We start from the raw sequence: 13,793 nt of genomic DNA on the forward strand, positions 1-13,793 counted from the left end.
GCCGACATGCTAAGGTGCCCTCGTAAGGAGAGGCAGTTACGGGCTGGCACAATTTTTTTCATTTACTTTTGATAACCACTAAGAGAGAGGAGTGCAGAATCACGCAGTCTAATGCTGTATAAGTAAATAGACCTTATGCGTTCGCTACGCTACGAATAACAGACGCGTAGCGTGTGTGGTGCTTGTGCCTGTAACGTCCACGCGGGGCGCGTTGCATTTACGATTGTGATTGCTCCGGAGTAATCAAGCTAGACGGCTATACAATGAAAGTGACCTGCTCGATACGCGGTGCAACACTGATTGTGTCATGCTGTGTGCACTTAAGACTGCACTTGTCACTTAAAATAGTAGTTTGCAAATAGGTGTTCTGAGTGTTATAATGTACGCGTAAACAGTGTACTGTGATAGCAAACAGTGCAGATTCATGTGATGCAATAAGACAGCTGGCTTAATATAAATATTATGAGCCGTCATTTTTATGTGGGCAATGCCATAAAACTTAAGTGGGGAGGTTTGGTGGAGATGTGCCCGTTAAATAAATAAGGTTTGTGAGTTGCTCTGATCAAGCTGTCGGAAATAAATATTTTTAATGCAGCAATTGTTGAAGAAAATGATCTCCATCTGCCGCTTTAGGCCCACATTTCCACCCATGGTAGACTACTTGCGATCCCAGTACTACAAAAGCTTCTCGGGTGGTGATCTTTATTCTCGTAAGCTGCGTGAGTTCACTGTAACAGGAACTTAAGCTCTTGGAATCGGACGAGTTGTTTCATGCTTGTTAACAGACACTGAGGCACGACTTAGACGAATACAGCAGACACATAGATGCAAATGAGCCCCGGTTTCCAGTTGTTTTTGTTTAAAACTACAATCAACACATTACACAATGCATCATATATTATGAAAGATTAGTTAAAAACGAAATTTACTTCTACTAGGGCTCATTTGCCATCTGTCACACCACTTGGTTGTTTTCGTTAGAGTGCTATTGATTGTAACGAAGTACTCATTGTTGTGTATTTCCTGATATATTATACAATCGTCTGCGAAGAATTCAGTACGCGTTGTTATGTAATTATTGAAAATTCAAAATAACGGCGAGCCCATTATTGAGCCCTGTGGGATGCCTGAAGTCACTGGCACAGGAGAAGTAAGATGTTTTCGAGAATGACAAATTATGATCAATCAGATAAAAAGCTATTTATTCATGCAGTGATGAGACCACCAACAAATCACAGCAGTAATTTTGGCAAATATTTTGGTATGGCACACACATTCAATTGCTTTACTGAAGTCTAATAGAAGTGCGCCTGTTTGATTATGGTCGTTAATACCAAATGCGAGATCATGAACCACCTCTGTACGCTGAGTGACTGTCGATAAGCCTCTTCTAAAACTATGTCGAACATCAACCAGAATGTTTTCTTCGAAATATGTGGTTATGTTCTCGAGTGAAATGCGCTCCAAAACTTTACATGATGTGCTGGTAAAGAAAATTGGTCTGTGGTTGGATGGTACATTAGTTTCTCCTGACTTACGGATTGGTAACAGTATTTGCGATCTTCCAATATGCAGGTTGGTTGGACGTCGAAGGTAACTTATTTTCTTCAAGTCACTTCCTGCAAGTCAAAGCTGACTTGCAGAAAAGAAATAACTTTCAACATCAGCCCTACCTGCACATTGCAAGGTCGCTAAATTGCACCGAACCATAAATATTTGTAAGTTTACTGTGAAGTCACTCTTACCCTACTTTTTCAAAAAAATAATCACAAGTAAGATGAAGTTTGTGTACGATTTTTGACTGGGTGTATTCACTGTGAGCCAACGAGGATTGTATTTTATACGTCGAATATAACACGCGAAGTAATTCGCCAAATATGGTAATGACTTCGAAAAACTAAATTAATTACGTCTCAGTGTTGCTTCCTCTTTCACGGCATCTTTTTGAGTGATCGTACACAAAGAAGTAGAGTTCACATATGTGTAAAATGTGCCTGAACGGGCTACATCACTCGACTATTAGGTAAAATAGGAATGTTCTTTCATTACCAAAATATAATTTTGTCAACAAGCAAGCATTCAGAAAAAGGCTTGATTCCCAGAAAACTTGCAATGAGACCAAGCACAATTCGACGTTTACTGATTGCATGCGAGCCATTTACTGTACATCCTAGTTTGAGACATCATTAAAAAATCGGACAACAAAGTAGAACATAGATGCAGCGCCAACTAGCAAGTGAGTCTTCATCATTGCCTAACCAGCAATAAACAGCAAATAACAAACATGCAACGTCACTGAAATAGCACTGCTTATTTAAACTGTGCCAGTGCTACGCCTGTGTGTTTTACATTATTGTCCCACTAGGTTTACTGATGCCCTGCAGTAGTGGCACTGCGCACGATGTTCCGCTTAGTTGTGGTTAGTGTGCATATCCCACTTCAGGTGTTAAATAAATGTACGCCTCAAGGAAAGCCACACTTCATTATAGCATCCCCCCTTCTCATTTACCTAGCCATTGTCACACCTGTGTTTGCATACATGTAGTTTTTCAATGGTTCCACTGTTATGATACACGAATGGCAAGGGATGCAATAAATAGCTTAGGTTTTTTAAACCTAAGCTGTAGAGCTCTACAAAAGCACATTCTGTCCTTCAATTGTGTAAGATGTTGAGGGAAAATTGAATGCACATATTTAGTGCCCCCCAAGTTTACCAGTACCTACATGCTTGCACCTTCAGGCTATTTGTTTATTTTGTGCCAACATTGTAATGTGATAAGTTCAGTTATTCTTCCAGCTAAGAAAAAACATGAGCACTCAAAGGCCATCTTACTTATTCTCAACTAAACATTACTGTAGTCACACCATCTGCAACGTCTCCAAAGTTTTCATCTTCAATGTCACTATCAAAAAAACAAAGAAAACGAGGTCTTAAATTTACACTTCTTTCCTCATTCATAGCGAGGGTCTCGTTTTGGCACACTTGGTGCCTTCAGGTAGTATGGAAGGGATAATTGGTCAGCTGCGAGCTTGTAATGAGATCAAGTGCTGCGTGACACCAAACAGGCAGGCTCGTCCTCATGGCAACACATGGTGCTGACCGACGCTCCCGTGTTTAATGCACATATATACTTTTTAAAAAGTGGACGGGGGGATGACCCCATCGTAGCTTAGTAATAGAGCATCGAATGCCTTATTCGAAGATTGCAGGTTGGGTCCCTGTCAGTGACAAGTTATCTTCTCGTCCACTGTTCTTTCTTTACATTTAACTTTGCAATTACTTTTATTATCATCCCCAATGCCTTCTTGGGCATCATTGTCTAATAGTTCTCATTATTATTGTGTCTAACGCAGCTTGTTCATTACGTATGGCTTTGCCAATTGGCATGTGTGATTGTAAGACACGCCAGTATACCAAAGAACTTTTATATGTTTTTATATGACTTCTGCTATCAACTTGGGCCACTTAACATCAGCATGTGGAAATGTCAAAATGAATCAACGTGATGCCAACTTGTTATTGTCACCATTATTTATGCATACTTTAGGGCCTCTGCTTCACTAATGCATGAAGGGGGCCTTAATTAGAAGAATTGAAGTTCATAATAAATAAAGTAAAAGCAATAAAATTTAGAGGGACACACATGGTGAAACATGGCAACTTAACCATCGACAAGACATGTCGTCACAAGCAATGAGCACAATGGAATGGAAGGTATGGATCACTAAAAACAAACCAAAATCCCTTCAAATGTTGCCTGGGTGGGAAAATGATGTAATTACGCAGTCATAATCCAAAAGCAACTCAATTGAGCTTGCACACTTGTACAATAAGGTCGTTTCATAATTATGGTATAAATACAAATAATGAAGCTTCCAATCTTCTTTCCTTGTAGGTGATGACCGAGAGGCATCCTACATATAAGGGCACAACTTGTTCACTTTGGTAATGGTGCTTAGCAAGCGTGCAGCCATTGGAAAAAGTTGCATGAATGACCACATACATGAAAGACTGGTGCTAAGTGGTACACGTGATCCTCTTAAAATCCCAAAAGTATATTGTGATAAGAGCACGAAAACATGCCAGGAGCACGAATAATTTCGAAACCCATTCCTATTCTTTCATCAGGTGAAGCAAGATCTCTCTTACAAACCTGTGACAATGCACTCCTCCGCATCTAAAACGGGGATCTACTTGGTGTTATAAGGTCGTCTTCTCATTCGCATTCAAGCACTGCGACATTATTGTTAAGGAATTACCTCAGCATTTTGCACTTCACTACCATTATGCATGGATCCCGTAAGTAAAGAGTATTACCAATAGGGACATCGCTGCTGATTGTCTCCTGACAGCCTAAGCAAACTCCTTTCAGTCGAACTGGAAAGTCCTGAGAAGAGTGATTGTAAAGACAACAGCAGGCAAAACAGCAGTGGTCAGCTTGCTTCAAACCAGCCATTACAAAATTCTAACAATGATTAGCAAACTAAATCATAATGTCTGTATTTTACATAAACTGTTTTCTTGCTTTTCAATACTGGAGAATGCATGTGTTTCTCACATAAAGACAGCAATTTATGAAAGCAGGATATGAGGATGTGTACCTTAAACCAAAGAAGAAAGTGCAACCCGATGATGAACTACTTCGGACGTATGATACACGAAATAAACAGCAATCATATGACGCATGAAAAACACAGAGGCGACAAGAGATGACTTTAGAGTAAATATCACAACAGTGTCTGCACTTCGATGCTTCAGCTTTGAAGTACCCACTACTAACTTCATGGTAATAATTAAAACATACAGCACTGGGTGCTGTAGCTGTATTCGCCATGGGGCACAACAACTGTATGACATGCGAAGAACACAGGAATGACACGAGATGGCTTTCAGGTAAATCGCACAACACTGTCCCTACTTCGACAATTCAGCTTTGAAGTTATCATTGCGGCAGTGATGGGATCAAAAGACACACCACTGGGAGCTGTAGCTGTAGCTCTAGCCGGCAAAGGGCATGGCAGTCGTGAGTGATTTTAGCTGAAACTAAAAATCCTCCGACGAGAGCACTTTCAAAAGTCATGAGGACAAACAACGGGCTACGCATATGGGGCACTACATCTCGCTTCACAACAACCTGCACTCAAGGGTCGTGTAGCCTCGGCGTTGCTGCACGGAACTTCTAGAACAGAGTACCGGTGTCGTAGATGGTGAGAGAGCCGTATTCGCTCAGCCACCTTGGTGAGACTAGCAACGAGCGCCATAGCCGAGCAGGTTGCTATATCTTTAGCGATGGTTGACCCCTCACACACACATGTCTTCACAGACTCTCGCACCGCCATTCGGACTTACAAAAGTGGCAACATCGCTCGAGAAGCAGCCCACATTCTACAAACACGCAAATGCATGGGCTTGCACTACCTCTTTTGGTTTCCTGGCCACATGGGAAAGAGGTTCACCACAGCAACCCAACTTCAGTGAAAGGCTCATGATTGAGCGCGAGAACTGACGCGCCATGGTGATCAATCAGCCACCGAAGAGCTGGGCCCAGACGTACAGCTTAATGATCCTTTACTCACCTTTCACGAAATTACCTCCTAATACCGAAACAATAGAAGCCAATAACCTTTACCACATGCAAAGCTCGAACGCGCACAAGAAGTAGCTTTACGCATGCTACAAGTGAGATCGTACCCATCACGGGGCCGACTCAGCCGTTACAACTCAGACATAAATTCACCATGACCAGACTGCCCAGAATTGTACTGTTCACTCGAACACATGCCCTGGCAATGTCCCGCGTTACCTCGAGGGCCTCTCACCAATGAGTCCAACTTGTAGGAGACACTTAGGAGCCCCATTCTCAGAAACCAACAACAGGCAGCCCAGATGGCTCAAGAACTGGCGGAATGCCACCATGTTCCGGCACCGACTTAGACGTCACCTACAGTAGTGGCTGCTAGAGTTTCCCTCTTGGACACCCTGGTGGCTTGAATTCTCCAGGACCATATAATAGAGTTCTTGATTGACTGACTGATTTCTTAGCTGATGAAGTCACGTTAGTCACAAACACGTACAGTCTTCTCGATATTTTTTGACTCTATAACACTGAAGTATACCTAGAACTGGTTGCAGTTTGTTTCTTTGGTAATAGCCCGCATCTGAATGCCAAAGTGCTAAAACGAAAAAAATGACAGAGCTTTGCATTCGCTTGAGTTATGGGCCATTATCGTTTGGTGTGTAGCGACACCACGAACCCGAGCTAACGGGGGAGTTTCGACTCCCTCCCACGCCTAGCCGTGCGTGGCTTTGCCGTGTCCGAGGAAAAGGGGATCCTGGGGGTTGAGCCGACGCTGGGTGATTGGACCGTTAAGGCCCCCCGGCAGAGGCAACACACCCCTTTGGCCCCGGCTTCACGTAGACGGCACCCCTGAGCTGACCCACCCAGGGGAATCGGCAGTCGCCTTTTCCTATCTCTATCTCCCTACATCTTCGTCTTTATCTCTTACTATTTATCTGTCCTGTCTTCTACTCTCTTCCGTTTACTTCCAAACTTCCTGGCGGCTAGGGTTAACCCTGTGCGAATAGCCTACCTTGGTCTAGGCGCATTGGGTTATAGTGGCGTTGTACGGCTGGCGTCTGCAGGTTTCAGCATTTGTAACCTTGTAGCGTCCCCTCGTTGGGCTCCGTGGTGGGTGGCCGCCAACGCTGCTGAACAACAATCAGGAAGACATGCATGGAGAATTCCCACTGCTGTCTGATCGTACCGGCTTAAAGCCGGTACGCACCGATGATCTCACCAGAGAAGGATTGGCCACCCTGGTGCAGTATCTGGCCACCCCCTCTCGTAGGCATTCGTCAATTAACTCACGGCCCTCAGTCCCCACCAGCTGCGGAGCAACTGACCACGGCGGCGGTCAGATCTGCAAAGCAGCAGAGGGTGCTAGGAATCTGGATACGGACAGGCCACCATTGGAACTTGAACTTAGCAACGTTTAACGTTAGAACGTTATCTAGTGAGGGAAGTCTAGCTGTATTATTTGAGGAGCTAGAAGGCATTCAATGGGATATAATAGGGCTGAGTGAGGTTAGGAGGACAGATGAGGCCTATACTGTGCTACAGAATAGGCACGTCATTTGCTATCGGGGCTTGGCAGACAGAAGAGAACTGGGAGTAGGGTTCCTAAATCAAAGAAACATAGCTGGCAACCTAGAGGATTACTATAGCATTAATGAAAGGGTGGTAGGCATTGTAATTAAACTGAATAAAAGATACAAAATGAAGGTAGTACAGGCTTACGCGCCTACATCCAGCCATGATGACCCTTCAGTTGAAAGCTTCTATGAAGACGTGGAATCGGCAATGAGTAAGGTGAAAACACAGTATACTATAGTAATGAGCGACTTTAATGCAAAGGTAGGGAAGAAGCAGGCTGGAGACCAGGCAGTAGGAGATTATGGCATCGGCACTAGAAACGCCAGAGGAGAGCTACTAGTAGAATTCGCAGAACGCAATAATCTGCGCATTTTGAATACCTTCTACCGAAAACGAGAAAACCGCAAGTGGATATGGAGGAGCCCTAATGGCGTAAATAAGAACGAAATAGACTTTATAATGACTGCACACCCAGGAGTCGTGCAGGATGTGGAAGTGGTTGGCAAGGTAAGATGCAGTGACCATAGAATGGTACGGGCTCGAATCCGCCTAGACTTGAAGAAGGAACGACAGAAACTGATACGCAAGAAGCAAATCAATGAGCTAGCACTAAGAGGGAAAGTACAGGAATTCAGAGTGTCACTGCAGAACAGGTACTCTGCTCTTAGTGAGGAAACCAACATTAGCGTAGATACAATGAATGATAATCTGACGAGTATCATCACGGATTGTGCAGTGGAAGTTGGAGGTAGGGTAGCTAGACAGGACACCGGCAAGCTTTCCCAGGAAACGAAGAACCTAATTAAGAAGCGTCAAATCATGAAAGTGTCAAGTACAACAGACAAAATAGAACTGGCAGAGCTTTCGAAGCTGATTAATAGACGTAAAGTATGCGATGTAAGAAGGTATAACATGGAGAGAATTGAGCACGCTCTGAAAAACGGAGGAAGCGTCAAAGCAGTGAAGAGGAAACTTGGGATAGGCAAAAGGCGGATGTATGCACTAAGGGACAAAGAAGGCAAATTAACTACCAATATGGATAGGATAGTTAAAATAGCGGAGGAGTTTTACAGAGATCTATACAGTAGCCGAGACAACCACGACCTAATACTATAAGAACTAGCAGTAACCCAGACGACACCCCACCGGTAATGATAGAAGAAGTCAGAAAAGCTTTGGAGAGCATGCACAGAGGCAAAGCTGCTGGTGAGGATCAAGTAACATCAGATCTGCTGAAAGATGGAGGATAGATTGTGTTAGAAAAACTAGCCACTCTATTTACGAGGTGTCTCCTGACGGGAAAAGTACCAGAGTCTTGAAAGAACGCTAACATCATCTTAATACATAAGAAAGGAGATGACAAGGACTTGAAGAATTACAGGCCGATCAGCTTGCTCTCTGTAGTATACAAGCTATTTACAAAGGTAATTGCTAGCAGAGTAAAGAAAACATTAGAATTCAATCAACCAAAGGAACAAGCAGGATTTAGAACAGGCTACTCAACAATTGCCCACATTCATACTATCAATCAGGTAATAGAGAAATGCTCAGAGTATAACCAACCACTATACATAGCCTTCATTGATTACGAGAAGGCGTTTGATTCAGTAGAAATATCAGCCGTCATGCAGACACTGCGGAATCAGGGCGTAGATGAAATATATATAAACATTCTGGAAGAAATCTACAGGGGATCAACTGCTACCATAGTGCTTCATAAAAAAAAGCAACAGAATACCAATAAAGAAGGGTAAAGGCAGGGGGACACAATCTCCCCAATGCTATTCACTGCGTGCTTACAGGACGTTTTCAGAAGCCTAGAATGGGAACAGTTAGGAATAAGAGTTAATGGAGAGTACCTCAGTAACCTGCGCTTCGCCGATGACATTGCATTGCTGAGTAACTCAGGGGACGAATTGCAACTCATGATTACGGAGTTAGACAAGGAGAGCAGAAAGGTGGGTCTTAAAATTAATCTGCAGAAAACTAAAGTAATGTACAACAACCTCGGAAAGGAGCAGCGCTTTGCGATAGGTAATAGTGCACTTGAAGTTGTAAAAGACTATGTCTACTTAGGGCAGGTAATAACCGCAGAGCCTAACCACGTGATTTAAGTAACTAGAAGAATAAGAATGGAGTGGAGCACATTCGGCAGGCACTCTCAAATTATGACAAGTAGATTGCCACTGTCCCTCAAGAGGAAGGTATATAACAGCTGTATCTTGCCGGTACTTAGCTACGGAGCAGAAATCTGGAGACTCACAAAGAGGGTTCAACCTAAATTGAGGACGACGCAGCGAGCAATGGGAAGAAAAATGGTAGGTGTAACCTTAAGAGACAAGAAGAGAGCAGAGTGGATTAGGGGACAAACGGGAGTTAAGGATATCATAGCTGCAATAAAGAAGAGGAAATGGACAATGGCCGGGCATGTAGCACGTAGACAAGGTAACCGCTGGTCATTAAGGGTCACCAACTGGATTCCCAGAGAAGGGAAGCAGGGTAGGGGGAGACAGAAGGTTAGGTGGGCAGATGAGATTAAGAAGTTTGCGGGTATAAATTGGCAACAGCAAGCACAGGACCGGGTTAACTGGCGGAACATGGGAGAGGCCTTTGTTCTGCAGTGGACGTAGACAGGCTGATGATGATGATGATGATGATGATGATGATGATGATGATGATGACTCAAATTGATAATAATTATGAATACTGGTCGAGTCTTTCTGAGGAGCGATCTTGTCGTTTATTGTTTGTAACTGAGCGATAAATTACGCAGTTGTCATAAATAACACTGATTTTACAGGACCCACCAAATGATACAACACTGAAGTGGTATTAAAGATAGTTGCCGGGCTAATACATAACGCTGAGGTACTCCTTAGGTGACATGTGTAAAGGTCTCGGATGTATTATTTTAAGCAGTTATTACGTGCCTATTGTTTGAAACAGTTTCATTGGTGTTAAAACGACTGGATGTGTGTTCAACGATAACTGTTTGGGGAGCAGCTGGTGTTATTTAAATCTCTTAATGTATTTCGCAAAGTAAAAAAAGCGTGCCAGTTTGTACACTCCACTCACTCTACCTGCGTGGCCGTACCTTCACGTGATGCACATGTCAAATATAGCGCTTCTAGTTGAGTGATATTGTGCGATACTTCGTGATCGGAAATTTCTAAAAGTTTTTTGAGCGTAACGATGCGTTTGAACTTTCGTAATATTTGAGATATCATCACCTAGTAAGCAAACGACTTAGTTTTAGCCATGAACCTAGCAGCAAATAATCGGACCTGCTGCCCACAGAAAGACCTCACATACTTTTTTTTCAGCATTACCTAAATAATCTCATAATGTCAGCGCCTAGTTTCAGCTACTAATATAGTTCACTTCGATGGAGTACTGGTTAGTTAAGAAACCATCCGCGACATTAAAGAACAGCTGAAAATTTCCACATCGACGACGGCGAAGCAATAAATTTGCACCTAGTATTCCCTAGATTACAAAAGTTTGGCGACGGCGTCCAGCCAGGCTCATTAGAGGTCATTAGCAGAGTCGTGGAGTAGAAAACAGGAAGTAATAGAGAAAAAAATGAAAGGCAAATGGGGGACTCCGTTGGCCAACCAAAACACGAACTGCTGTGCATTACGCAGAACACTATCTTTGTAAGCATGCTGATAGTTAGATGATGCTGCCTGTGTGGTTTTTGGCAGTTAGCTCTGCCGGGCCTATCTGCACCGCAAGGGCAGAAGCGGTCGCGTTCACCTACAGTGTGATCGATTTTGAGAATTTAGCGTAGTGGAGGAGATGATAAAAGGAAAGGTAATGGAAAGGCAGGACGTCGAGCATGTTGTACTTGGCTTACTAAATCATTCCCAGATAGAAGCAAAGGCCCACTCACCCGCTTCCAAATAAAATGGAAACAAATAGGAAACGGAGACCCAGGGAGGCATGCACGAGCGTTGCAGCATTCATGCGAGACGTAAGCATCTCTATACATGACTATTTCTCATGCTTTAGCATTTTAATGAGCCTATGCATTTGTGCCCTCGGCATTAGTTAAAATTATAGATTTATCATGTTCCGTTTCCCCATTAAGTTGATACGTTAAAGATAAACACTTGCTATACCTCTGACTGGCACTCACATTTACAAATTAGTTATAATGTGCAACACGAGGAAGTAATGTCTGGCTACGGTATTGCTTCGCAAAGCCTTATTATTGGCATTCGACCAAAATATTTTCAATGTGAGACATGGCAGTACCTCAATTCGATGAGCTACACTGCTTAACTAGTTTTTTTTCCACATTATAGTAAAAAATGTCGATTTGTCCTACTTACGTTACGGTTATCTATAATTGAAACCTAAGCACGTTTATATGCAGTAATATCTTACAGGTGGAATTGAAAGTGACGAAGCTTTTTGTTTGTACTAACATTGTAATTGACAGCATATAAAGAGAAATAGCGGTTAACATTGTAATTGACAGCATATAAAGAGAAATAGCGGTGGCTGCACTTTCGATGGAGAGGAAAATGCTGTAGGTTTGTATGCTCAAATTTGAGTGCACGTTAGAGATTCGCAGGTGGTCCAAATTTCCTGAGCCCTTCTTGACGACATCTCTCTTAATCATAACGTGGTTTTCGGACGTCAAATCACACATATCAATCAATCAATTTATAGAAGTAACCAATGAACACTGTTGTCCTGTCCACCTTTTTCTCAATTGGTCGGGAGCGCTTGTTAGTGCCATAAAGCAAAATGACTTCACAGTGAAACGTAAACAAAGAACAGAAATAATGTTCTAGTCTTCGAAATTCAGCCCCAAGAAAAAGTGGAGTACTACTTTGTTGACTACGGTAGGTATTGCGCTTGTGTAATTAAGACTCACAAATTTTAAGTTTTGAAGAAATGATTGATTTCTCTATTTTATTCGCTGCCTTGTTTTGTTGTGAAGGTCACTTGGTTTGTTCAAAATACCATTAAATAACAGCTCCATATTGTGCCCTGGTGGCTGCAACGTGGCATTCGCCTTATTTCCTATATCATCTAGAACTTTTGCTGTAATGATTAGCACGTGAGAGATAACGGGTCTGTTAATTACATAGTGCAAACGATGTCATTTTACATAATGTGGATTTGACATGACGGCCACTAATCTCCAAAAGCCAAGCTGAAAGATGATAGGACACAAAAGTCATTCACTGGTTTCCCGTTTTTTGACGTATAGCAAATATGCTGAAAGCGTCAGGCGTATTGTTTTAGGAAATGGGAAATGTTTACTTATTCGAACATGAACAGGGCATAATTATGAGAAAAAAAGTAAAAGCACTAAAAAGCGGAGAAAGTAGGGTGCTTATCATGGTCGACAATTGCGTCAAAAATTTCGTTGCTTGAGAATAAATCTGTTCTCCTTAATGAACTACTAAGTAAAACACTGGGTTTACTATTTTTCTCAGACAAAACATTTACCTTAGGGGATAATTATATAATTCACATGTTATCATTCGACGGAAGTTTCTCGGTAGGCATTTTGGCTTTGTCTGCGACATCTGCAAGTGCCCGTGAAAGCACGTTTTAGCTATGCTGGTTAACCACCTGCATTTCAGCTATGCTGGTTAACCACCTGCACGGAGCACTTTAGCGGTGATTTTTTTTCTTGTAATATTTTGTCGCACCGAGAGGCCTTGTGATACGCATAAAACATCTCTCGACGTTCGGTATTTGTTTCATATCTTCCTTTGTTCATGAAAGGGGTGCCGTAGTGGCATTCAGAAGTTTTTATTTTTGTCACTTCATAAATTTATATACAGCCATAAAGAAGCACAGGAAAGAGACATGCAACTTTTTGTTTTGCCTTTTGTCGTCACACCATTCATTTGTTCTTTAGAGTTGTACTCTCCCCATCATCTGTGCTTTTCCAACACAGTAAAAATAAGTAAGAGATTGAAATTAACCATGCACTGATAAGTGTCATGCTTTTCGTACGAAGCGACTTTGGCCTTGCTTCTGGGTCGACACTGCCTGTCTATGCGCTTCACCATGACGTTCACGATTCTGGCAGCCTGATATATATGTGATCATTTTTATATCTTTGATATTTTTGTTATGTTCACATTTCCGAGAGACTAAAGCTGCATTTATATTCTGTAGCAAAGACAAGGGATTATCTCCAGAAACGAAAAAAAAGGCGACGCGAAAAAAACAAAACGCATGTGGCTGGGGCGCAGCTCTTCAGGGGCACACTGTGTAGTAATAGAAGTGCTTGTTCGGCATCACCTTTATTTTTCTCTTTTTCGTCTTTTATGTGTCCGAATCAGGTCCAGTAAGCACAGCAAAGTGTAAGGTAGTGATGAAGTGCCACTTCGTCAGTGCTGGCTTTTTGCACCGAGCAGTGAGACAGCCTGAAATGAAATGTATTTTAAATTTGTGGCAACAGCAGATCCAGAGTAAGGTCATGCCAGTAAACACTTGCACTTAGTATTGCATTGATGGCGAGTAAGGAGCTTCGGCTTTTCGCCGTCACCAGCTCTTGAATTCGGTGATAATCATGACCTTTCAGCACAAGTGCGAAACTTTCTTGAAGGCGTATTTTTATTTTTAGCCTAATAACCCAGCCGGAAAAAAGCAAGCGTAAATTTTTCA

This window comes from Rhipicephalus microplus, unplaced genomic scaffold (genome assembly GCF_043290135.1).
Source record: "Rhipicephalus microplus isolate Deutch F79 unplaced genomic scaffold, USDA_Rmic scaffold_15, whole genome shotgun sequence".
NCBI lineage: Eukaryota > Metazoa > Arthropoda > Arachnida > Ixodida > Ixodidae > Rhipicephalus > Rhipicephalus microplus.